Raw genomic sequence first — 25,092 nt, forward strand, 5'->3', positions numbered from 1 at the left:
AGAAATCACTCTTGCATTTCACAGAAATAAAGTAGAACGTTGTTATCTTTCTGCATTTCCATGTTTGCATCACATTTGAAATTGATATTTCCTAACACGATTTAAATAAGTTGTGAATATACTTCTCTGATTTTCAAAACCTGATTATTTTATCCCAAGGATGATCTGTGCATCATCTGAATGACACACATTTCGGGAGCTGCTTGTGTTCTGCTGAAAAGTCATTAGACTAAGGATGAAGAATGGCATACGTTAGAAACTCAGCAATGTAATTATGTGCAAGAACTCTCCTATGGCCTTTGGTGATAAACTACAGTCCAGATCCAGTCCTTGAGGATCCAGGCAGTATTACCTAATGAATTACGTAGCCTGACTCACTGCTGAATCTCTTCTCTGTAGTTTAATGCTATGAGGCGTGCTCCCACCCTGTGGGAAACGTGAAGGCAGTGGCCAAAAGAGCATGTGTACAATGAAATCATTTCCTTTCAGTATTTGTATTTCAGTCTCACTTCCTTTTTTTTAATGTGTTCGAGTGAAGTGTCAGCTTTGCATGCAGATCTCAAGTATACTCTTCAATCAGCCAAGCTAAGAATTGGTGACATATATTTAAAAATAAAATCCCAGCAACCAAGTATCTGGTAGTTTCGTTACGATGTACACATGCTCTTCGGTCCATCCAGGCATGTGGAGTCCCCAGGCTGTGTTCTGGAAATTGAGGGAAGTTGAGAAATGAGTATTTAGAGCAAGATGTGTTGGGTATACAGAAAGTTTGATTTCCCCACCCCTGATGACACTCTTGCTTCGTGTCAGCTCTCTCGCTTGTGCACTATGTATATGCTGTTCCTACGACTCCCCATCGGCGCTCTGCGTGCTAACAACCAGCTACTGTGTGGTGTTTATGGAAGTGGGTTGACTAGAGGGAAGGATGCCGAGGAGAAGAGGCACACAAACCACACTCAGCATGCAAAGAGGTCTTGAGAGGAAGAGGTGGGTCATTGCCTTCTGCTTCTGTTCTGGCAGATGTGTCTGCTCAGATGTGTAAGAAATTGCCAAATTGCCTTTTTTCTTTTTTTTTTTTTTAAAAGCACCGAGAGGGGTAGAGCAATGGGAGCTTTAATATTACCAAGGAACTGAGAAGATCTGGACCTGTGCTGAGATTTGCAGTAGGTATCATATTTAGTATATGCCTAGAGTGATTTTCAAGTGGTGAATTGTCTGTACTTCTTACTGAACCCAGTGTGAATCCTTGGAGAAGGATCTGACTTCAGAAGGCTAAAGAAATTCAGGGGGAAATTTGGAAAATTGGGCAAAACAATGGGAGATCTATCAGGCTGAAGGAAGCCAGCTTTTCCTGCAAAAATGCCATACCTTTAGGTAAAACTAGGAAGTCCATACCAAACCTGCTACAGGTAACTGTTTATTTTTTCACATGGATTGTTTTGAAAGTGGCTGGCAAAGTTGTCTCTGTTCTCATACCTCAGTCCAATTTAGTCACTGGCTACCAAGGCTAGTAAGAGGAATAGGACCCAACTTTTGCTGAAGCATTGAGGATCCCAGAAGTGTTCTTTACTGGATTATTTTTAGGTATGTCAAACTGTCTTGAATGAACTAGCATTCTGCATTCCCAGATGCGCTTGTTGTAAGTCTGGTCTTTGATTTTTCTGAGCTTTAGTTAACAAAATTTGTATTCTCTACGTTTTACTCAAAATTAGGTATAGCCAATGACATTGTGTGGTGGTTTTTTTTTCTTGAAAAATGGGATAAAAATTAGCCATTTCTCCTTGTGAATTTGATTTACTCATGTGGAGTGCAAGCCAACCCTCCTTGAGACTGGTTATTTTGCTAGAATGGTAAATGCTCATCTGTGGTCTTCATCAAATGAAGACCTTGGGGAGAAACTGGGACACTATGTTCAGGTGAAGGACATTGTTCCTCTCTGTCCCCATACCTAATTTAAAGAACCCAGATAATCGGTAAGCTGGTGAGAACAGATGTTTTGGCAATGCAGATTCCATTTATGACTAGAATAACTTATGTCTGAGTGTGCCATGGTGATCTGAGCCAGACAGGTGCTTTAGATATGCCTCAGAGCCTTCTTTTGCAGGTGACGCTGGAGAGCTCAGGTGGCAAGTCTTCCTCTTGTACTGGCAATGCCCAGGCGTATGGCACAAAAGTAGCTGGAGATGGTGGGTGGGCCTGTGGGTTTGAGATCCCTGAGGAAACAACCGAAGCATGAAGCTGGTGAAGGGTCTAGAGCACAAGTCTGATGAGGAGCAGCTGAGGGAACTGGGGTTGTTTAGACTGGAGAAAAGGAGGTTGAGGGGAGACCTTATTGCCCTCTACAACTGCCTGACAGGAGGCTGTAGCCAGGTGGGGTTGGCCTCTTCTCCCTGGTAACAGGTGATAGGACGAGGGGAAATGGCCTCAAGTTGCACCAAGGGAAGTTTAGACTGGATATCAGGAAAAATTTCCCCACTGAAAGCGTTGTCAAGCATTGGAACAGGGTCTCCAGGGAAGTGGTTGAGTCCCCATCCCTGGAGATATTTCAAAGACATGTAGAGGTGGTGCTTAGGGACATGGTTTAGTGGTGGACTTGGCAGTGCTATGTTAACAGTTGGACTTGATGATCTCCAACCCAAATGATTCTGTGAGTCTATGATTCTATGACCTAGAAGAGGCTGAAGGCAAGTTTAGGTGCTGTGGGACGCCCTGCTGCAAGCCATTTGGCTGCTTCTGAAGAGTGGATCAGATAGGACTGGTTGAGATAATATTTCGGCTCCCCACAGATTTACACCTATATTTGCCTTTTCCGTGGCAGTTCAGGTAAAGAAAACCCCTTTGTTTATGTGGGAGTTCGGATATATGAGTGAGGAGCGTTACTTTGCAAAAGACTGCTTTGGAGACTTGTGGTAAGTCTTGAGCTTTTGGCAAATCAGCTAAAATGTATCTGTCTATTTCTGCCTTTCCTAATCCCTGGGAGGGATTTTTTCACCAGACAAGAGCCCAAGTCACAGACTGAAAGCCTTGCAGCTGAATTTTGTCGTTGACTCATCACATGCCTATTGGTAAGCCATCTGCAAATAAGATAATTGTCTGTAATTTGGGTTATCTCATCTAAAGACCTCAATTTCCATTGCTAAAATACGAGCCTAATGCATATGACACAAGGATATTGTGTAGAATAACTCACTGTATCTATTGAAGAGCTCTTTGCAGGTGTGGAGTGCTTGTTAATGGCTAATTAGCATTATTTAACCATACTTCCAGCCATCAAAACTCCAGTGTCCCAAATGAAACCAAATCAAGCTTTTATTCTAACCTGTACATAGAGAATAATTTTTCCAGCCATAACTGTGTGTAACTTGCCATTTGTTCTCATCTGATCCACTTATTAGCTCTTGACAGTGAATTGAGTTCAATCTCATCTGTCTCCGTGGCTCATATGTTCCTAGACTTCATCCTGAAAACCTCTCCACACAGTTAATGCAATAAATCCCTATTTGTTTAATGGAGCAATTGTGCCATTTCAAGCAGTTGAGGGGTGAGAGCCCTACTCAATGAGCAGGGGTGCAGGTTAAAAAACATCACACTTAGCAGGAAGCCTTTTAGACTGGTAGAAAAGGGACACAATAGATTGACTGCTGGGGCAGTAGCTCACCCATTGCAGGTATCACAAAGCTGCAGAGAGCCTTTCTCCAAAGAAGGTACCTGCTTTGTCGGTTCAGGTATACCCCAGAACGGCGCGTACTTAATCTCTGCATGTACCAAGACAGAAACTAGGATAATACAGCGGTTTCTTTCTTCTTGGTTTCACTGGCTGGAGACAAGTTCGTTATTCATTTACTTAGAACAAGTGTCAGAGCAGGCTGTGGAAAGTAGCACAAAAATACCCATCATTATCTGTAATTGCACTGTGATGTTTATTACCGTGTTTCACAGAAGTGATTTCCTTTATGAGACAATTTCATGCCTTACTACTTCCTAATGCATCTTGCTGCTACCTTCAAATGTACAATTTTAGAAGACATTTCCACAAAATCTTTTTCAGTTCCCAAATTTTAAAATATTTAATATACTCTGGCGTGAATGTCGTTAGGCTTTAGAAACTGTAGATCTACCGTGTTTACATTTAAATTTCACTTTCTAGAAATACTCAGTCCCTTGTATCATCAATCACATGTTGCTATTTCTGCAGGCTGGTGAATCCAGTTCCTTGGTTCAGCAAAAGTTCACTTCTTGAGAGATCACGGTGGGAACATGTTATCTTGGAAGGAGTTTTCGGCAGTTTCCCATTTTCTCCTCCTTGCATGTGCTTAGTTGTTTCAGCATTCGTTACGCCGTGCTGAAATCCTGTCTCTACAAGCTCAATTCCTGCTCCAGGTGGATGGTGTAGTCTCATGTGTACCCTTCAGGTGTTGTGGCTGAGCTTGCCTTCTAAGCAGGAGAGCAGAGGTTTGACCTAGAGCTCTTTGAAATCAACCTTTCTATTTACTCTTATTGGGCTTTATACTGAGTTAGCAGCATCCTCCAGTCAATTGCAAAAGCAGCACAGCCCTTGCCCCAACTTTCCCTGCCCAAACCCCAGCACAGAGCAGGCCGTCATCATTTCTTTCATCCTTCTGCCAGTTTTTTTCAGTTCAGCCTAAGTGTCTGATGTTTCTGCCACAGGACATACATTTTACAGTAAACAAGAATTGTTTTAATTTCTCCGAGATAAATTACCTGTATAAAAAAAAAATATTGTTGCTTGAAAAAGCTAATTGCACTTAGTCTAAAACGCACCAGTTAGTGTGTTGCACTTCAGAGCTGGAGGCATGGTTTCTGACCCCCTTTGCTCTGCTCTCGTGTCAAAGGCTGCTCCTAGTGAGCGCCGCTGGCTGGAAATGTGTACCTGCTGTGTCAGAGCCAGCAAAGCAAAGGGGCAGGACATGGTACTAACCCCATCCGAGCGAGCTCTTGTGCTCCAGGCTACAGGAAGGAGTGTGCTTGCTGCACCATCTGAACTGGGGATGGGCCAGGAAAATAAAACAGAATCAATCACATGTGCAGTATGAAGTTTATATTAAAGTGGATGAGGGAATGGTGCGCGTGTGTCAGTAGAGCGAGAGAAAGAGAGGAAGGAAAGAAAAATTCACAATTACCGGAAAACAAAAAGTTAAAAACCTGTATGTTCAGACCTGATGCTAGTCAAATTTCTTAGTAGTTCTGAATGAATGGAAAGCTAGAATCCCCTGAACCTAAATATCCTTGTATGGTAGTCAGTCCTGCTATAGATGCACGTGTAAATCCAACAAAAGAACTTCTGTGTCCACAGATGAAAACATACCTGTGTAAATCCTCTCACCCCTTCCTGCCTACCTCGCCCACCTGGAACTTCTGACTACGAGGAATCGGGAAAGGACACTGTTGGATTTGCAGTAAAATTTGGCCGTGTGCATATGATGTAATTATATGTCGTGCTAGACAATAGCTATATTATGTCACCCTGATTAAAAAATGGACTGCTGTATCAATAAGCTACTGCCTATCATGATGTCAGTCTGCACAATGCCGTTGATTTGGCTGACTTCTAAGCAAAAGAATTATAATGTGTTTCCTCTTGATCACTTTAATAAATCCAAGTTGATCTTTCATCCAAAATGTCAAGGGATCTGCCAGCAACCTTAGCAATTAATGAGAATAATGACCTGCTGTAAAACAAACAACGGTGAATTAAAAGTACAGGTCATGTCTGCATTTGCCAACAAGATGCAGATAACCTTTTTCCCAGCTGTTCTTAATTCATCTTTAAAAAAAGACATAGATACTAGGGAGAGTCTGTTAATTGCAATTGAACTCGGGTTGCTATTTGAGTGCTCAAAGATTTTTGGCTCACAAATAGGGGCAGCTTATACTAAGTCTGCTGCAGTGATTCTGTCCCCAAGCTTTTCACTCTGTTCTTCTTCAAAGACTTCTGTCCCTGCTGCTGGCATTGCTCAGCTAATCATAAAGAATTTGCAGGTCTGCTTATATCATAGCTGAATGCATTGGGAAAGACCAACGTTGATGCCGATTTATGTTAATGTTTCAGAATAATACAGTATCTACTTCACCAGAAGCTGAGCTGGTCCTGTAAGGAGGGAGGCAGATATCTAAAATGGGCAGATTGTTGAGACAGAAAATTCTTCTAAGCTTTCCTAAGCTTATCTATATCTACTAATGAGTCAGAGCTTTAATTCCAAATGAATTAAAAAGATCAACTTGAGAGAGTTTTGCACTTGAGTATTTTTAAGAATCCAGCCCTTGAATTCCTAAGTTATTTTGATGGTAGGGCTGAACCTCTTGAATCACTTAGACTTTGCAATGTTGTACCTAAAATACTGTAATTCTGTTTAAAAATTCGTACAACCCAGACGTTATCTGTAAAAAGTGTTCTTGATCAAAAAAAGTGCATACTCTGAGTGAATGCACTGTTTCTGGTTCACATTTTTAATTAAAAGGGTTTTATTTTAAAGGTTAAAGGCTTTACATTTTTGGACAAACATGGAAGTGAAACTGTGTTATATTTTAGCATAAATTTTAACAGCACTTCTACTTTCCTTTCGTGTTGACACAGGCCACATTGGTAAGATTTTTATCTGCATAAAAGATAAGAAACATCCCTGTTACAGTACCAGGGAAGATGTCTGAAAGTGTAACTTAAGTCACAGGCAAAACTCTCAGTTTAGTGAAATCGGAGTTTTCCTAGTGTGTTTAGGAATATATTAGTTCTTTGTAAAAAAAATCTTGTTCTTTCCCTTAGAATAAAACACCAGAATCAATAGGTATGAGAGCAGAAAGAGTTGCTGTACTAGCATAAGCATCCAGACACCGCTGGAGACATTATTGCCTGAACAGTGTGGTTTTATTTGCTTGGATTATTCAGCATGTGAAGGTACATTGGTTGCTGTTCATGTGTGTATTCATATCAAAGCCAAAACTCATTTTTGTCAGATCCTACGTGGGCGAACCTTAGAGCTCCCAGTCACTTGGATACGAGTCCCAGCTTCCTCCTTGGCCTCCAAGAGGGCACGTCGAAGTGTCTTTTTCACTTGTTTTTTGAAACACTGGGCTCTTCCTGACTCTCTGTGCTGTCTTCTCAGAGCTACCAAACCGGTGGCACTGTCAGCGTAGCCATCAGCTCCCAGCCCTCGCTCCTGGTGGCCGTGCAGTCTCGACCGCCCTCATCTTGGGCAGAGGGTGCAAGCTGTCCTAACACACAACACTTTCTTGGTCAGTGGCTTCATACGAGCTCAGACAGATGCACCATCATTTCTCAGACGAGGGTTATTTCCTAGGGATAAAATGGCAAATGGCTGGTTTGGCTCTAACGCTGCTCGCCCTTTAGCTGAGTTTCCAGCCCAACTGTCAGATTTGTGGTGGTTTGTGAGCATCTTCTGATTTCAGGCGAGTGCTTTTCATGTGGCTTATGTCCGTTCAAATGCAGTATGTTCTGTGCTCCGAGACATTTCCTGGCCACTCACTTGAAATTTGTGATTAATTAGATCTCATCAGGTTGGAATGTAGTTAATTACAAAACCAGAGGTAATTGTTTCAAGGATGATGCTTGCATGTATAATTTTTTCCTGTTGTTCCTTCCCCCCCCCCGCATTCTACTATTGAAAAACAACCTGGGTTTTGTTTTGCTGTGGAAAGACCCCATACAAAGAGGAGACACAGCTAAAACTCAGATGTGCACAAAAGGTTGTTGAATGAAAGTGTGAGAAAATGAAGAAAAGGAAATAGTTTTTTCACTACCTCTTTGAAATCTAGTAAAGGGGCCTCAGACTGGTAAAGTTCAAACTTGGCCATTTACTTTAAAAGTAGAACACTGAAAACCAGGTACTTCTAGCAAGAAATTTCTGTAATTTTTTCCTTATATAGTGTGAACCTGCTTCTCCTGAATGGGCGGGGTTTGGGAGATCTCCAGTGTAGCAATACACACCTATTTTGTACCTTACTGCATGGAGCTTCACGTCCAGTTGGGTTTATCTGGTATGTGGTATTTAAGTGGTGGTTGCATTTCATTTATCAGCTCATAATTTTTCATGCACATAAATATGACAAAAGGCACGCCAAAAGGAATATCTGCATTTGGATTGAAATGATCCATTAATACAAAAGACCAAGATATATCAACATTGTTTGTATTCTGTAAATGTGCATATGCTAAATAATTTTGTTTTCAAAGTAGATATATTATGACTTTCTGACTCTGAAATAATTACAAGCCTCAGCTGTAGCTGAAGTGTTAGTCACAGTGAATTATCTCTGCCGGTAATGTTGTGAATATATAGAATATTAATACGGTGTGGGGCAGCAACAGTGAAGGTGAATCTGTGGCTGTACTGAGTGTTCACCTTTCCAGACAGCAGCACTCATCTCTCTGTCAGTACTTGCCCCCATCCACGTGTGTAAAACTGGGAAATGCTATTAAAATCAGATTGTTGCTTTCAGTAAAAACCATTTTTTTTTTAAATGGCTTTCTCAAAAAAGGCTGTTGCATTCCTTAGTTTTCCCAGATCTTGTGTATCAGGTCCCATACCCACCCTCACACGCCCTGGTGTCTCAGTGCTCTCAATACTTTCCAGTGCTGTGCTTAATGGTAAGACCAAAATGTGCCCAAAGTGGTTTATTTTATTATTCTGACTATACTATTTTGCTAACATTTTGGTTTCTTCAGCTTTTCTCAAAATGGCTAGCGCTCACAGCTTCTTTTATTTTCCGAGTGATATTTGGGGATACTTGAGCATATCTGGAAATTACAGTGCGGGTAACTAAAATAGGAATTCAAATAAGCTTAAGTGCTTCATTTGGAAACCTTTGCTGTTGCATTCATAGGCAATGATCAGTCTGAGCAACAAGTATGACAGTCACCACTATAATTTATTATTAAATCTACCTTTTAAAAAAAAATATATATTTCCAAATGAAGAGAAGAACGTTACAAGTTTAGAGAGGTTGCCCAGAAGGCATTCTGCACTGCACAAGCATGTGTGAGCTTAAAAAGACGAAGGCTGTTGCTCCCCCTCTTCCCCAAGGCAGCAAAGACAGACAACCACATCCTCGCTGTGCACTTTGTGTTCTCAGCTGCAGCTTGGGGTTACCAAACCCACTAATTCCTCATTCGGCAGGGACCTGAGCTAGCTTCGGCTATGGGATTTTTGCTGCCCGAGATGAACGTGAACGCTGGCACGCTTCACTGCCTGGGGTGTACTATCAAGCATGTCCTCTACAGGTTTTTACTGTCTGCAGAAACTACTAAGATAGTGTCTGATCATATAGAGCAAGTGTTTTTTCTATAACTAAACAGAATTTATATTTTTAGCCACTGATTTTTTTTTAACATTTTTTCTTCATTCAAGAGAGTGGCGGTTTACAGTATATGTTCAGTTGTAGCTTGTATCCAGAGAGCGATGATGTTACATCTTTAGTGAATTAGATGGTAACGGTTGAATTTATCAGAGTAGAGTGCCAGGGCAGCATGTTTACTACTTTATTTTTTTGTAATGAAGGAAGAGAAGAACACCTGTAGGTGGCAATAGTACTGAAGCTGTAGCCATATGCCATTGTGGGTTTTTTAATTAGTAGATTACTATCAAGTGAATTTTCAAGTTAGCTTTTCGCAAGTCCGATTCAATAAACTGTTTTACTGATGCCGAAGGCCAGGGCAAGATGGTCCCTAATGTCTGACTGCCAATCTCAGGGCCAGATTCTCCACCCTACCAGCACTGTCTAGCTTAAGCAAATTCAGAGATGGCTTTAGAAGTTTTGTTTCAGCATTTTTCTGTTTATTTATGTATTTTCAGGCAGTGAGTGCTGACACAGATTTTTTTTTAATGCCAGCGTTGAGAGAAATGTGACTTGTTTATCATTTGCATTATTTTAATTCACAATACAAGAGGCTACAATAATATAGTCACAAATTAAAGAATTCTGTTGGTGAACTGGAAAGATAAAAAATTGTGTGTCCCCAAAATAAAACGACGGTGTGCATGGATGAGGGTGCAAGTTCTAGCCTGTGGTTGCTCTTTCAAGAAGAACTCGTGGTGCTGATGGGTAACAGCAATACCTGGGGAGCGTACCAGTGCCTGTGCAGCTTGGAGGGCAGCCAAGGGAGAAGGTGTGCCGTGAGCGTGAGCAGCAGCACAAGGGACCCTCTCAGGGTTAGCAGTTGATGGGCTGGTGCACTCTGGGTTTCAGCTCTGGGCAGACCTCAGGGATTTTGTATGTGGGCTGCTGTAACCTGGGACGGCTACAAAATACTCTGGGAGGTGTGACTGGCGCCAGGTCTTCCGGAATCAGGGCAGCGTTTGTGTGGGTTGCGCGACGCCTTTTGCAACGCGCTTCTTGAGTAGGAACGCAGCTGAAGTGTCAGAAGTTACCAATTCAGTTGGTCATTGCTCTATGAGGCACTGGATTTATCACTGTGGTGGCTAAAGACCAGCTAGGATTACAGAAGTATTGTAAACGACTGCACAGGTACAAAGTAATAAACAGTTCTTAATTTACAGGCTTTTATCAGTATTCCTTCTGGATCATTATTACTTGGTAGGTTATTTAAATGCCTACTGAAAATTAAGTAAGGTCTTACTTTTACACAAATCGTTTGTATTAGATGAGGCAGTGCTAACCAAATTGAAAAATTTAAGTTCTATTTATGGCCCATTATCTGTGGTGGCATTTTTATTAAATTCCACAAAAAGGGGAAGTGATACATCCACTCAAAATTCCTATTGCCACTAGAATAACTATTTGTCCAGAATATTATTTTGTGGGGGAGTCTAATTTATGCATTCCAAGTACTTTACTGGCTGATAATAGTTCAAAATAAAGAACATTTTTTTGCAGAAATTTAATCATTACCTTCAGCTGTGAATGCCCATTGCTCAAAGAAAATTGTCCCTGTAATTGTGCTACCATTTTAACTGGCATTTTAATTAAGGCTCTTCTGCTTATCAGTATAAAGCCAGGGACTGTTTATTGCGCACCTGAATCCACCAACTAAAACGAGTAAGTTGGAGAAATAAAGTCCATGTAAAATGTTGGAGAGTTATTTGAAATAATGAAGTAGTTGCAAGTGCCAAACTAACATGTGAAGTCAAAGCGAAAGAGAGCCAGCCTTGTGGTTGTGGTGCTGGGAGCAGCAGGTGAGGTGGTAACTCTGTGATCTACTTTGCTGCACTGATTTATTGGCATTAGTCATCCCGGTAGCCGAAACCCAAAATTCTGCATCTGTTGATAGTGTTACCCAGATGCTTGTAAAGGGAAGTTGGTGTCAGTGGTTTCAAGCACGGCTGTCGTTTGTCTCTCTGTGATTCACTATACCTGATTAGACTTGTTGTCCCAGAAGGTTAGCACGTTGTTCTCCCTGACGTATTTTATCCCTCTTTTTCAATTCTTTTTGCTCTGCAGCTTCAAATAGTCCAGGCCTTTCAGAAAACTTTTATGGTAGTGGAATTCAGCAGCCAGATATGAAGAAAAATACAGCTAAGACTGAGCTTGTGACTGGTGTGTGTAGGTCATGTATTTAATTATTGATCCTAAATTATTTGAACTACCCTGCATCATATGCTTGCTTTCTTGGCAGTCTGAGAGTTCGGCCTTGCGAAGGAACAACGCTACAGCCTCTAAAAGGTTAAGAAAAATGAGCAGCCAACACACATTAGAGGAATTTTATAACAGTAGTGGTGGGTGGAAATGAGGTTAAAAACCTTTCTGTGAACCAAAGATCAGACACAGGTTTCTGTTGTCAGGGCTGGGAACTCAGTAAAAGAATTATGACCTCAGCTGACCTTAATTACCTTGTTGTGTAATGATCATAAAAAAAGGGAGAGGCTTAGAAATACTGCTTTTGCTGTCCTTATATAAATGCTGGGGAAGGAATTACTGGGTTACATAGAAGTTGGAGGTTGTCTTTGTTGTGTGTATGTGCATGCTTCAAATCTGTGCTATGAGTTTGTGGGGTTTTTTAACATGATGTTTTAAAAAGATCATGAGAGAATTCAAAATCTTTGCTTGATTACCCAGGTTATTTAACTGCTGAGGAAACTGGGGCTACCCAACCCATGGTAATTGTGCTAGGCAATATAGATAAATGGTTTACAGTCCAGCAGTAATGTTCTAAAAACACATTGCACCTTCTCAGTTTTACAGCATGAGCAGATCCTACGCATGAGCTACAGGGTTCATAGGGGATATCAAAACATCTTTCAGCAAGTTACAGACTTCTGTGCTTGCTGTGCTGCCTTTTTCCAACTCATCGTTGTCCTGTCTTGCAGGCAGCCCTCAGAGAGATGGTCTGTCCTGAGCAGGGGTGGGCACAGGGCTGGGGGAGAGCACACCTGGAGGAGGTATTGCCTCCAGCTCTCTCCATGGTGAGCTTCTGTCTTTTGCCCTGCTCCAGGTTATCAAAAGGAAGCATCAGGAGATGGTGTTACATCTGTCGGGAGGGACGGCGCAGTCCTCTGAGCCATTTAGCTCCCACCTCCCTGTCTGACACCTCCCCCCAGTATGGTGGTGTACAGCTGACGGACCCTGTAACCTGCCCTAGCTCTCTGTTGGCTGCTGTGGGACTTGAGCAGCCCCCCCAGAGGCTGGGGACTTTGCAGGTCAGCGAGAAGTCACGCTTGGCACGGCTGCGTGCTCCCATGCTGCGTCTGCCAGCTGCCGCCGCCGTGTCGCACTGGCCCCTCTCAGCAGTTAGCATCTTCCCCAGAGAACGTAAAGCAGGGATGATGGTGTATTAAAAAAACATGCTTGTTGCTCTGAAAAATGCAAGCATATAGCTGCTGCTCGAGTTTTCCCTATCTCCTCCCTTGCTCTTCCCATACTGCTGCTTCCTCCCCTGCGCTATTCCGTGTCCTGTTGTTTTCTCCTCCCCATATGGTCCAGATGATGGTGCAACGCATGGGTTAAAAATAAGTCTTTTGAATGAGAAGCATGTTTACAGCAACAGCAGATGGAGGAAGCAGAAATCAATAGAAATGGTTTTCTGGTTCACAGTTTCATTAATGTCTTCAACTTTAAAGGGATTTGAGACTTTTGTGAGGTTAAATGACCTGTTGCAGGTTACACAGACATTTCAAGTTACATAAAAATTTTAAGGCATAATAAAGTGTTCATGCGTGCTCCTGCTCCTGGGGATTTGAAAGGTTACTTCAGATTTCTTTTCCTGTTGCTATGCACTTTGATTCTTGGGAAGTATGGATGAAGGCGAAGGTAGCAGCTGTTTTAGGAGGCTGCCCATGAAGTAGGAGAGTTTTGTCAAAGTGTTTTAGGTACCTTCATCCATTCTTGTTCTGTCCTGCACAAGAGCAGACGCCAAGTACCACGTGCTCTCCTCACTTGTATGTCAGCATCTTGCGTAGGATCCATCTCTGCTTCTCATGTAACGGCCTCTGAGTAAGCCTCAGACCCTGAGCCTGTCCCTGTCTCCATTTTGTAAAAATGCACATGGAGAAGGGTTACAAAACTGTATGTGCCCCAGTAACTTCCGGTGACAGTCCCCGGGGTCCTGTACAAGCAGTGTTACATCTGAAAATATTTGAAAAACATAGCAACAGAAAGATGGAGCTACCAATGGTCCACCTCTCATCCTCCCCAGATGTACCGGTGCAACTCAGTCCTTTCTGGGCGTTTATCCAGGGTAACTGGCATTACTAAATAAGGCCACAGGCAGATTTTAACACAAAATAATAGCTTAAGAATTTATCATATTATGTCAGCAGAGGCAACGATATCTCTTGGCAGAGTTTCCCCCCACTCCACGAGTGGACAGAGCAGGACATGTGCCTGCGTGTCAGCTCCTCAAGGACACAGTAGGTGACATCTGCCACCTCAGCCGCCTCCTCCTCCTCCTCTGCTGATGCTGGAGGAAGGATCAGGTGTGTAACTCCACAGCAAATGAAGCCATGTCAGACAGAAATAAAGTACTTGCTCTCCTCCACCTGTGACAAGAAAACATTCTTTTTGCTGGAGCTGCAGCTAAAATGTGTGCACTGCACACTGGTTTTATTCTTGTTAGGCTTCCATTTATCAATGTACATTTAAAGATGAATGTTGACAAGTATAAGCAGATTGTTTACATTGAGTTCTCTCACCTGAGGGCAAACTTAAAACATGGTACCGCTGGATTTCAGCTTGCCAACAGATGCGGTGGATCGTTTCAGGCAAGCTTTCATGCGTCTTGCACATCACCTACACAGCAGATTGCTGAGTTTTGTTGCCGTGCTTAGTATCAGTTATAACTTTCTCAGTGCCCACGTGCTTTTAACTTCCCTTGAAAACTGGCTGCTGCCACAAAATAACCCAATTTCTGTTGTTATTACAACATTTAAATGACATAGTGTGGTCAAAACAAACCGTCTGTGCTGACAAGAATTTCCATTGGTACGCAGCTGAGGCATCAGCCTTCAGCAGAAGAGACCTGGTTAACAACATCCATCTTCCTTATGATTTATTTCAAATTCATCTAACGCATCCATCCACTGTCTTCCATCTTTCAGAGAGGCTGACAGAAATTAGATTGGTTGGAAACTGTCTGCGGTGTGAAATTTATCCTGTGCTGACAGTGTAAAAACACGTGACGATACCCCTGACGGTGGTACAGAGCCCAACGCAGGGAGAGCTCAAGAGGTTCTGGTCTGGGAACACTGTCATCACTGGTTTGTTTAACGGCATCACGTAGATATATTTGTGTTATATTAAAGCACAACTGCTATAAACAATTTATATATATATATATAAAAATTAAAAATACCCTTTGGACTGATACTTGAAGGATGCCTGTATGTGTCAAGTCTTTCAAGTAAGCCACAAAATCAAAGGATGCAGGAAGATCAAGGTTGAATATTAATAAAAGGTTGCAGCGGGAGGCCTTTTGGACTCCCTGTTTAGCAGTGTTAGTGCTGTGCCTGTATCTGACAGTTAACCCTGAGTTTCTTTTCTGTTATGTTGTTAGCACCTCACCTTGGTGTTCTCTAGATTTCTTTTAAGGAAAGATAGATTAAAAATGAAGTAAAAAGACCAAGTAGATTATATGGGGAAAGTTAAGTTTTAATAAATGATGCACATACTATAGCCCTGAGTGATGGATAATTCGGTAAAATATCAGTGTGCCTTTGAAATAACCTTATGGAAGAGCCGTTGGCCATAAATTAAGTCAATAACTTGTACGTGTGCATTTTTTAAATCTGGAGAATAGTTTCCATGTTTCATGCCACACGGTCTGACACGGTCAGCATGTTCTTCAATGTACCTGCATAAATACATCAGTGTCTTTGCTAAACTACGTTAAATTCAAAGTACAAAGAATTAGTCCTGAGCACCTGTTGCAGCACGTAGCATCTCACCTACGTGGTAAATGCCGCCATGGCTGCTCCAGAGAGTGATGCTGACCAGTATTGACAGCGTGATGGACAAGGTGCAACTGAATTGCCATGTCTCATGTCTAGGAACCCCCGTGTGTCTAAGCAGCAGCACTATATGCTGATCAAATCCTTGATGATCAGAATCAGTTTTAATTACTATCATTAGATAGCTTGCTCATTCCAATTACAGGACTGATTTTTTTCCCCTAGTTTAATGGCTGTCTACAATTATCAAACTAAACCCCATCAGCAGGAGCAGAAGAGATTTGGGAGAGTCCTTATCTGTTGAAAATTGGTAGTACTCACAGAAGTTAAAAAGCTTGTCCCAATTTAAGACATCTTAAAAATCTGTTGCAAAAACTAATTACTAAAAACCAGAAACCTCTCCAATCGACCCATAATGTGCAAACACGTCCACTTATTTTTTTCTTCTTGGAACAAAAATTTCTTCAAGACTGGTACATCCCTTTCAAAAAAAAAAAAACAAACCAAAAAACCAAACCCAAACCAACCCTGTTCCCACTGCCCTATTTTTACTATTTACTCTCCATCCAATGCAGTGACCAGTTGACAACTGCTCAGGCTGTTGGCAGACTGAAGTCAAGAAGGCACAGTGTGCGTGTTCCCCCTACGTACCATGCAGTGCCACGTGTAAACTGCTGGCTCTGCCTATAAAATGCTGTAAGCACCGGGGAGGCATACGTTAATAAGGTGCGTTTCTGTAGAATGCCTAACGAACGAAGAGAAGATAGCTTGAGCAATGTCTTTTTAACCTCAAAGTTTTCTGTCTAGTGTTTTTCTTGTTTCTGGTATTACAGGGCAGTATAAAGACATGTTGAAAATAGTAGGGATTTGTTTGCTGGAAGTGTCATTCACAGCTACTGAGGAGTATTTATTTTTTATTTTATTTTAATTTTTACCATCCCTGGAGGTATCTAAAAGACATGTAGACATGGTGCTTAGGGACATGGTTTAGTGGTGGGATGGCAGAGTTAGGTTAATGGTTGGACTTGATGATCTTAAAGGTCTTTTCCAACCTAAATGATTCTATGAATATTGGAAAACCAGGGGAGGGGGAAATGCCATGTGCACGTGTTTACTGATGCGTGTTTGTATGCGTGTAGATCTAGAAGTTACAAAAGGAAGCAAGAGCGCTATGTCAAGAAGTTTTGGGGGAATCAAGTCAAAAAGAGGCTTGTTGCAATGCAAATAAGTTGTAGGGAGCATCTGTGCATGCAAAGAGGAAATAAAAAGGTATCTCTAAATAGAAAACAGCCTTGTAGGGGGAAAACCTGCTGATTTGGGGGTCTGTTAATCTCTTCTGGTTTTAAATCACTGTATGATTTTGATAGATGGGCTGAAAACGTCTTGCTGAGAGCAGTTAATAAACATTTATTTGTTTTTATTCTCATCTTAAGAAGAGGATTCACTTTAAGCTATTTAAATGCTTAGGGACATTGTTTAACTTTTAAATGTTTACCTTGCTGCCTGTCTCCATTCACTACAGAGGAATGCAAGAATTCCCTGCTGATTTAGTTGAGCTTATCTACTTCTTTTCTGCATCAGTGAAGCTGAGTTGTATACAGATGCGCCCTTTCTTCTTACTATTGGATGCCTTAGAAAAATAAATACCTAATGGTTTTGGGGACTGACCAGGCGAAACCCAGTTAACTAAAGGAAATTTCATCATTTCAATCACTGGCAAGAGGAAAGTTTATACAGATTTAGCGAAGCATCCCCTGGAGGTGACACGTTCTTAGAGAAGTCAAGAGCATAGCTTTCCTGCTGGGTCACTTATTTTAGTTATATATAAAGATTTTTTTCCCTTTTCTAGCAAACCAGATAATAGTTTGCATACCTCAGATGCTTTATCTCCACAGATGTTCTAATGCCACATTTGCATTATTCTTGGTCCTTCAGGCGGTCCTGTTAGTTTTCATCTTTTCCTCATCATAATTTCAGCAGCTGGTATTATGTTATTCATATAATTGCTGATCTCAACTCTACCAGAAGATTCACTCTAAAGCTTCCCGCTAGGTTTTTGCTTGGATGAAGCTATTTGTTATTTTTCCAAGGCCTGAATGAATCACACTGTTATTGAAGTTCTATTAGAAAATGAGAAAATAGTTCATTTTAAAGGTTTAATAGTTCATTCTGGGGTGCCCATGCTTTTACAGATTTCCATAAATGTTAGATGGCTTAACATTTAACTGTACCCTCACTCCATATCTTTTACAGGGATAATTAACCTTTGTAAAGATCCACAGTATATTGATGTTAAGAGCATTTGGATACAAACGTTACCCAACGTGCTAGGACACAATCAAGCCCTTGGCAGCTAAGAATGTGATTGCGTGATCAACCTTCATCCTTACTTCTGACTTCTGCTAGGTTCTGCCTTCTGCCCTCAGGTGTGATTCCCTGGCCGCTTTCCTGAGCCAACGCCACAGCCGGAGAAGCTGTGTAGCCAGTCAGATGACAGAGCTTATAAAACTAATACATATGTATTTTTGCAATCTAATAATTTATTTTGTTTTCATAGAGGTAGTTTTCACCTGGATCGGCTGTCTGACCAGCTCAACATGGTTGCATCCAAACTGCGACCCCGCCTGAAAGATAGGGTACCAGACCAAGGGCAGGCATTACAGGTACACCCCGCTGTCCTGAGAACGCATACAGGCGCAGCATTACAGGCTACCAGTCGCCAATTGAACTTGCTAACTCTGAAGCAGGGGCACCCAATTAGTCAGTGGGTTTTGTCCCAGCTTACGTACATAGAATAAATAGGCCTCTGCCTGTGTTACTGCTGGTGGGCAGCTGGCGCGGGTTGCCTCCAGGCCAGCATGTGAGTACCTGCCGTTTCTCTTTATGGCCCTCAGGCCTCTGATACCATCCCCTGCCCGTGGTTTCAAGGCCACCACTGATGGCTGTGCTTTCGGGAAGCCGCACCTGTAGCTGGGATCGTTCTTTTATCTACACAACAAGGGCATATATAGAGAGCGCCCTTCCACAGCTGCTTGCTCTTGCTCCCTGTGCAGTTACAGCAGAGCTACGGGCACGTGCCGGAGCCACTCTGCCTACCAGCCAAGGCAGAACCGTGCCTCTCAGCTGCAGCAGATCCTCAGACCATGCCTAGAGTTTCAGCAGCGCAAAACAGAACCGCTGGAAAATGGTAGGTTATTTTCATGAAAAATTGTGGCAGAAATGAAAAATAAGTGAAACGAAGAAATGAAAATGAAAAAAACCCCCTCTCTTAAAACAGTTTTTCCCTGTTAAATTTTCAAACAGTGAAAACATTGTGATTTAAAGGTTGTTTTAAATTGTTGTTTTAAAACAATTTTTAAAACATAGAAGACATAGGGAAATGTATCGTTTAGAAAAAAGACAACCTTTCATTGAAAGAAATGCAAGGTTTCGGTGAGTGTTAATGAAGAATACGCTCCGTTGTTTGGTAATTGTATCAGACCTGTGTGTTTGAGACGCTGAAAATCACTGGAATTGGTGAGCACCAGTGTGAGTTGCAAGATGGGCACTTCCCCTTCACGTCTTGGCGATACCGCTTGTTTCGGAAGGGTTTGTCTTGATTTGTGTGACACAGCTTCTCCTCAGCTGCGTTACTCATTACTTTGTCCTAACTTCTGTATGCCTGGGCCCTAGAACTCTTAATTACTTATGATACATACCGTGTTGCTATTACAGTTTTTGTGTTGCTGTTAGAAGTTATATATTGCTTCGATGCTTTCTACTGAGAATCCTAATTACAAATGTTTCAAAACCTACATGTATAATTAATCTTTATTAGCAGAATGGGAAAGCTAGAACGTTCCATTTCACCCCTTATAATACTTTAAATAAAATTGTTTATTAGGCTGTGTACGCATGTGAGGTACAAACACAAATCAATGTAAGGGAACACTGTAAAAGAACAGTTTCACTAGCTTGCTTATAATTATTACAGTTTTTTCCTCTGTTTTGATTTGGAAGCATCTGCCTGTGAGATTCTTGTTGATAATGTCATGCCTTTATACTGGGCTTGAAAAATCTGTCTGACATCTGTAAAACTGTTGGCCTGAGGTGGTTACAAAAAAGAAGTGGGGACCTGCTCGTAGCTCGAGCAGAGGCAATTACTTGCTAACCTTCCAGATCAGATCAACCCAAACCCTGCTGCCAAAATTGGGATTTTGTTTTTAGGCAGGAAGAGGGACAGTTTCATCTTTTGGTGACACTTGAGGCTAGCTGGTGATGGGCAGGGCTGAGCACACAGTGGGCACTGGAAGGGCAGAGGGGTTTCAGTTTCTTCCAGCCACAGAGCTGTCTGGCTGCTGCAGGGTGTCTTCTGCAGTGCTGTCAGGCATCTGCAGACACTGAGGTTCTCTGTGGTTCTGTTGCCTTAGGATTGCTTTATGTATAAATGCTTTATTGACATAGCTCTGTTCGTTAAGAAGGTAAAGAAAAAGAAATCCTACCCTTCATGGATATAACTTCAGTAAGAAAAGCTCAGTTACAATTATGCTAGGAAAAACAGGTATTAATTTTGTTCCAGAAAATGATATTCCTGTATAGCAGAATAGGAATTTTTACTGGCAAACATTGTATCTCTACCATTCCATTTTCTACTGACCTCATGCTGTAACATTTTCCATTCATGGAAGTTCTGGGGGAAACTCCCCTGAAATGCTAGGATCCTACCCAGTGTGGCTACGGTTTCCAAAAACATTGCAAAATAAGCTGCTTCTTATCTATTCCTGCAAAAAGCTGAAATTCAGGTCCCAGGGATAAGAAAATTGTGCTGCATGATATCTCATACATTTCACTGGTTGTGTAAGAACTAAGCAGAAGACTTCAACCTTTCCAAAATTGTCCCCAAAACTTCATAATGAACAATAGCCTGTGAAATTAATGATGTTAAAAGCCACAAAAGGATGAGTATGAGTTTATGTTGAAAATTCAGGCTTTTTTTTCTGCTTAAAATCTGTATTCTCTCACAGACTATTCTGAAGCGACAGCACCAGGATAGTTAAAAATAGGAATCATGTTATATCTTACCACTTGCCTCTGTGGTCAACTAGTCGCAGGTCTAAAATCACTAAATCTAAATTCCAATCTAAATCACGATTCCAGTAGTCATAATTATATAGTTCTGCTGCAGGAACGTATGCGTACAGATGCTGCAGTTTGATACTTACATGCAGAAAGTTATGAAGCTCTGCCCTTATCCTTGGGACATTAGTAATGAGTGAATTTTCTGTGGAACGAGCGGAAATATGTGGTAAAGGCCTCGCATATTGAAGCAATTGGCAAAACTTTAATCAATGGACCTGGATTTTTTCCATAAAAAGCATTATGAAATGAAAGTAAAATGGATGTAATACCTGTTAGCAATACAACCAAGAAGCAAATACAGCAAATACTTTATTCAGTGAAAAGTATCCTGTAGAATTACGTAGTAATACATAGTGATAACCCAGAACCATCTCCTTGATAAATTATTTAGATGAGTAAAGGGAGTGTGTTGCTGGATACTTATAAATGATGGTTGATACAAATTTACTTAGTGTAATGGAAATGTTCATGCTATGCTGTGTTTTTCTGTTTGCAATTTGCTGCCTTTAAAATATTTGTTGGGAAGATCAGGCAGTTGGAAAATTTATGCCAATTAAACATAGTGGCATTTGGGCTTTTCTGCTTAGCTGATGTTAATCTTTCAAGTCCCTGTCACCCAAATCAGAGCCAAATGTCATATGTTTAGGTCTGGCAGACTGAGAAGGAAACTGGAAGGAGCTTTCTGTTTTCACTGCACTCACCTTAAATGGGCTCTTAACCATATTTATCTAATGGCTTTTGTTAATGCCCGGTTAACCCACCAGATAACCGACTTAACACACTTCCCTGTTCACCTGGTTTTAAAGGAAAGCTTTCATATTGCATTGCATTAGATTTAGCAGAGCCACAGTTAGATGAGTTGTAGGTGGTCGGCTTTGATAGTTGTGAGAGAACTTGAGCTTCATGTCCCTGTAACTTGCATCTCTGTAGATAGGGAATCACTGTAGTGAAACCCGAAGGGCTGCGTTGTAACAACGCTCACCAGAAAGACGTGTAGGCTTACTTGTATAATCATTAATTTTTCCATCCTCTCATAACCCATCTGCATTTTCTGGTTGACTGGCAAAGAAGTCCTAATCCTGCATTTGACATTGTCTCTTGATATGGAAATAATTGATGTCACACATTTAGCATGACATAACTTATACAGAGCCACAGCCACATAATGCACTTCATAGACAAATAAAATTGACGGGTTCTTATCCAGCACAATCTACAATCTCTGTGTGCTACCATCAGCCACAAGCTGAGCTGGGATCTCTGTGGAGCTACGGCCATAAAGCAGTAAGGTGAAAGCTGTGGTGTGTTGACTTCCAGGGCCTTTAGGAGCCCACGTGTCAGCTACCCAGCTACACGCCGCTTCATGGGGGCTGCCTGCACTTCTCTGAGCAGTGGGTAGAGGTGGAACATCCCAAGAGCAATTCTTGTGCTCATGGGCTGTGTCCAGTTTGAGGTTTTGGCTTGTTTGTTTTAATTTGGGATAAAAGGTTGCACTGATGTAACCACCAAGATATTTAGTAATCGGAGACTCAGGCTGGCTGTCTCCTGGCTGCAGTCTGAACAGTTTGGATGCAAGTTCACGTTTGTGTTTTGGAATGGGGTACACCTTTATGTGCCACCAGGCTGCAGCTGTTGGTCCCGCATACCTCATGGCAATATCAAAGTGTCTGATTCGGGACAGGCAGGCTGCATACACTTATTCCCAGAAGGGCCCCAAATCACATATACTATGAGGCAGAAGAATATTTGTAAGCTGATGAGCAGCAGCCATTCACATTGCCCAAGGGAGAATTCTCTACTTGCCTCTGCAGCATGGGTCATCTTTAATGTAAATAGCTGGGCTCCAGGCAAGTTCTTGGGTATACAGAACAGCCGGCATGCGAGTCTGCTAAAAAGGTGGCTCTTATTCACAGCATTTGAAATGCAAAACACTGCCACCATCCTGTAGGCACTGTTGCTGTCACTCAGCAGCAGCAGTGAGGAATTATGTAGCAGAAATTTCCTAGGCTGTACGAGAATGAGGAAGGGTCTTGGAATTGCCTCTCATCACACAGCAAGGGACAGAGGGTAGTAGGCAGGGGAAAGGATGAGGAGGGAGAACTTCTGTTACCCTCAACTGGAATTTTTCACTTGCTTCTCTATCCTTCACCCCCTATCAGTGCATCTCACTAATACATGATGACAGTCTTAGTTTTGGAGTTTTTTCCTGTGTAGAAAACGGGTACTCACAGAGCGTCCATGGCTGTTATATCCTGAAAGCAGATAAAACATTTCTTAATGAGGAGAGGACAGGGGAAGAGAGGAGTTGATTTAAAATTTTCATTTGATATCTGAATGTTTATCAACATCTTCTGAATGAACGTCACAGCTTGGCAATGCAATCTGTAAGTGTCAGTGTGATCCCTTGGTAGTTTGTGCTGGGTACAGACAAGCGGAGTGCCTCCTTTCCTGTGGGTGTGAAAGGCTCATGGTTTGGCAGATAAACTGAGAACCGTGACAGTGCGCTCACGGATAACTGCGAGACCTACGTCACTCAGCACTGTCCCATTTGCCGTCAGATTTAGAAATGGCACTGAGAGTCTGTCATCATGTAGACCTTTTCCCCGGCGGCTGGTTGCTATGAGCTTTTGGAAAAAGATTTGGAGGTCACATAAAAAAGTCTCTCGTAAGAAGCCCCGGTATCCTGTTTAGAGCACAGATATTACCGTTGTGGAAAAAAGGACCTTTGCCTTCTTCCTGACTGTGCCTTTGAAATATACACTTGACACCGTATGTTTAATTTCTCCCAACAACGTCAGAACACGACATTTAATAATAGCATTTTTAATTCCGGAGGGCTCAAGTTTCTCCACAGAAGATGTGCTGCACTTCTCCTTTTACACATGTGGTAGTGGAAGTCCAAAGAAGTAAAGTAAATTGCCAAGATCCAGATCTGTGAGAAAACTGGGAAGAGAACAGGGCCAAACCTGAAGTCAGCCTGCTAGGGACAGGGTTTCCATGCCTTCCTTCTCCATAAAGGTTTCCTTCCTTGTGACACTTACTTCCCAGTGTGCGTGCGCGACCCCATCTGTGGGATTACATTGTGTGGGCGATGGGTTTTGCTATGTAATCCCACCGTCGCCGCTGCCGCCCCTTCTCCCTCCATGGCCTATACATAAGTCAGTATAGGTAATTCATGGCTCACAGCTGGGACTGCTGTGGCTGCTGTTGCGGGGTCGTGCAGCAGCAAGCGGATGGCGAAGATGCAGCTTCCGCAGGGGAGAGCGAGACAGGAGGCATCTGTAGGAGGCTCAGGCTCCACCTGACAGGCCTGCTTTGGGCAGTGCCTCTGCTGGCCCTCCAGAGATTTGATTTTCCTAAAACAGGACGATGCAGGCAAACCCAATATTGACATCTATCCCTCTGAAAGCTGCATAGAGTGGTGCACTCTTAATGGTGTTCTGTAACCAGATCGGCATTATTTTTTAAAAGGTGACTTCAAAAAGGTAGGCAAAATAATGTAAATGTCAAGGCTTAAGCATTGTGGGTCGTGCCAGCGTGCTGAAGTGAGGGAAAGCACTGGGAAAGGATGAAATTACTCTGTGCCTCTAAGGGCAGCTGGGGAGCCAGTGAGGGATTTTGAGGTGTTTGAACTTTAAAAATGACACAATGGATGGCTGGGATAGTTTCACACTTTTATTATTAATTTAAACCATAGAAATGAATTTTAAAAATACTTTGTGAGAAGAACAAGGGATGAGAGAATTCATCTATGGGCTACCACTTCCATCCATGTCACTGTGAGTCCAGCCTCATGCTCCTGCCAATATCGGGAGGGATTTGCTTTAGTGGGTTGAAGGTTCAGTTGAGAGTAGGTGCAGCATATGGGAAGAACATTCATTTAAACTCTGTGGGCTTTTGAAAGTAACAGTGGGAGAAGTACCCGGTGAGGCTGTCACAACTGCTGTGCTGCACAGTGTTCTGCCACGTCCAGGGGGCCACGTCTCTGCTTTGGAGCGGGGAAGGAGAGCTGTTACAAACCAGCTCTGTGTGTGAGAGGAAGGGGAGTTGTCTTTGCTCAGCCAAGCAAAATGAAATGTATTCCTCAAACATGCCATAGGATCAACAGTCTTTCCGCTCCTGCTACAGGCCAGGAAGGACCTGCTGGCACGTGTGAGGGCAAAAGATAAAGGGGGAAAAGAGCAGCCTTTGGCCAGAGAATTGCATGGCACCGTGGTTTGATATACGCTAAACTTACATTCTGAAGATGCAGGTGATTCAACTCCAACATACAAAAAGAAACATTGAGATGTTTGCAAAGTGCGGCACCTGCAGGGATTGCTGAGATGGCAGCAGCTCCTAATTCAGGTGGCGTCGAAGTGCTCTCCTGACCTGTAAGACAGGTGCCTCTCCCCAAGCAGCTACTTTCTGCTCCACCGTAACTTGCTACTGTGTGCAGCAGTCGTTCCTCGTTGCCCAGCCCACTGCCCCCGGGTCACAGCTCCTCCGGGAACCGCCCAGTGCCAGGGCTTTTGCTGCTGGTGCGGGACACGGGAGCTGTCGCTGCTGGTGTGCGTGGCAGTAGCTGCCACCATCGGGAGGAGCGCCTGGGGGCACGGAG

At 42.5% G+C, this 25,092-nt stretch overlaps 1 protein-coding gene across 1 annotated transcript in view; it reads left to right on the forward strand.

Moving 5' to 3' along the window:
- Window positions 1-874: 874 nt before the first annotated feature.
- Window positions 875-25,092, forward strand: part of TMCC3 (transmembrane and coiled-coil domain family 3) — a 74,057-nt gene continuing 49,839 nt past the window's right edge. The window contains exons 1-2 of the mRNA XM_035901057.1: window positions 875-987; window positions 1,086-1,163. The gene's annotated coding sequence lies outside the window, so the exon portion shown is untranslated. The remainder of the gene's footprint in view (window positions 988-1,085; window positions 1,164-25,092) is intronic.

This window comes from Egretta garzetta, unplaced genomic scaffold, assembly GCF_000687185.1.
Source record: "Egretta garzetta isolate BGI_Z169 unplaced genomic scaffold, ASM68718v1 scaffold38, whole genome shotgun sequence".
NCBI classification, from domain to species: Eukaryota; Metazoa; Chordata; class Aves; order Pelecaniformes; family Ardeidae; genus Egretta; species Egretta garzetta.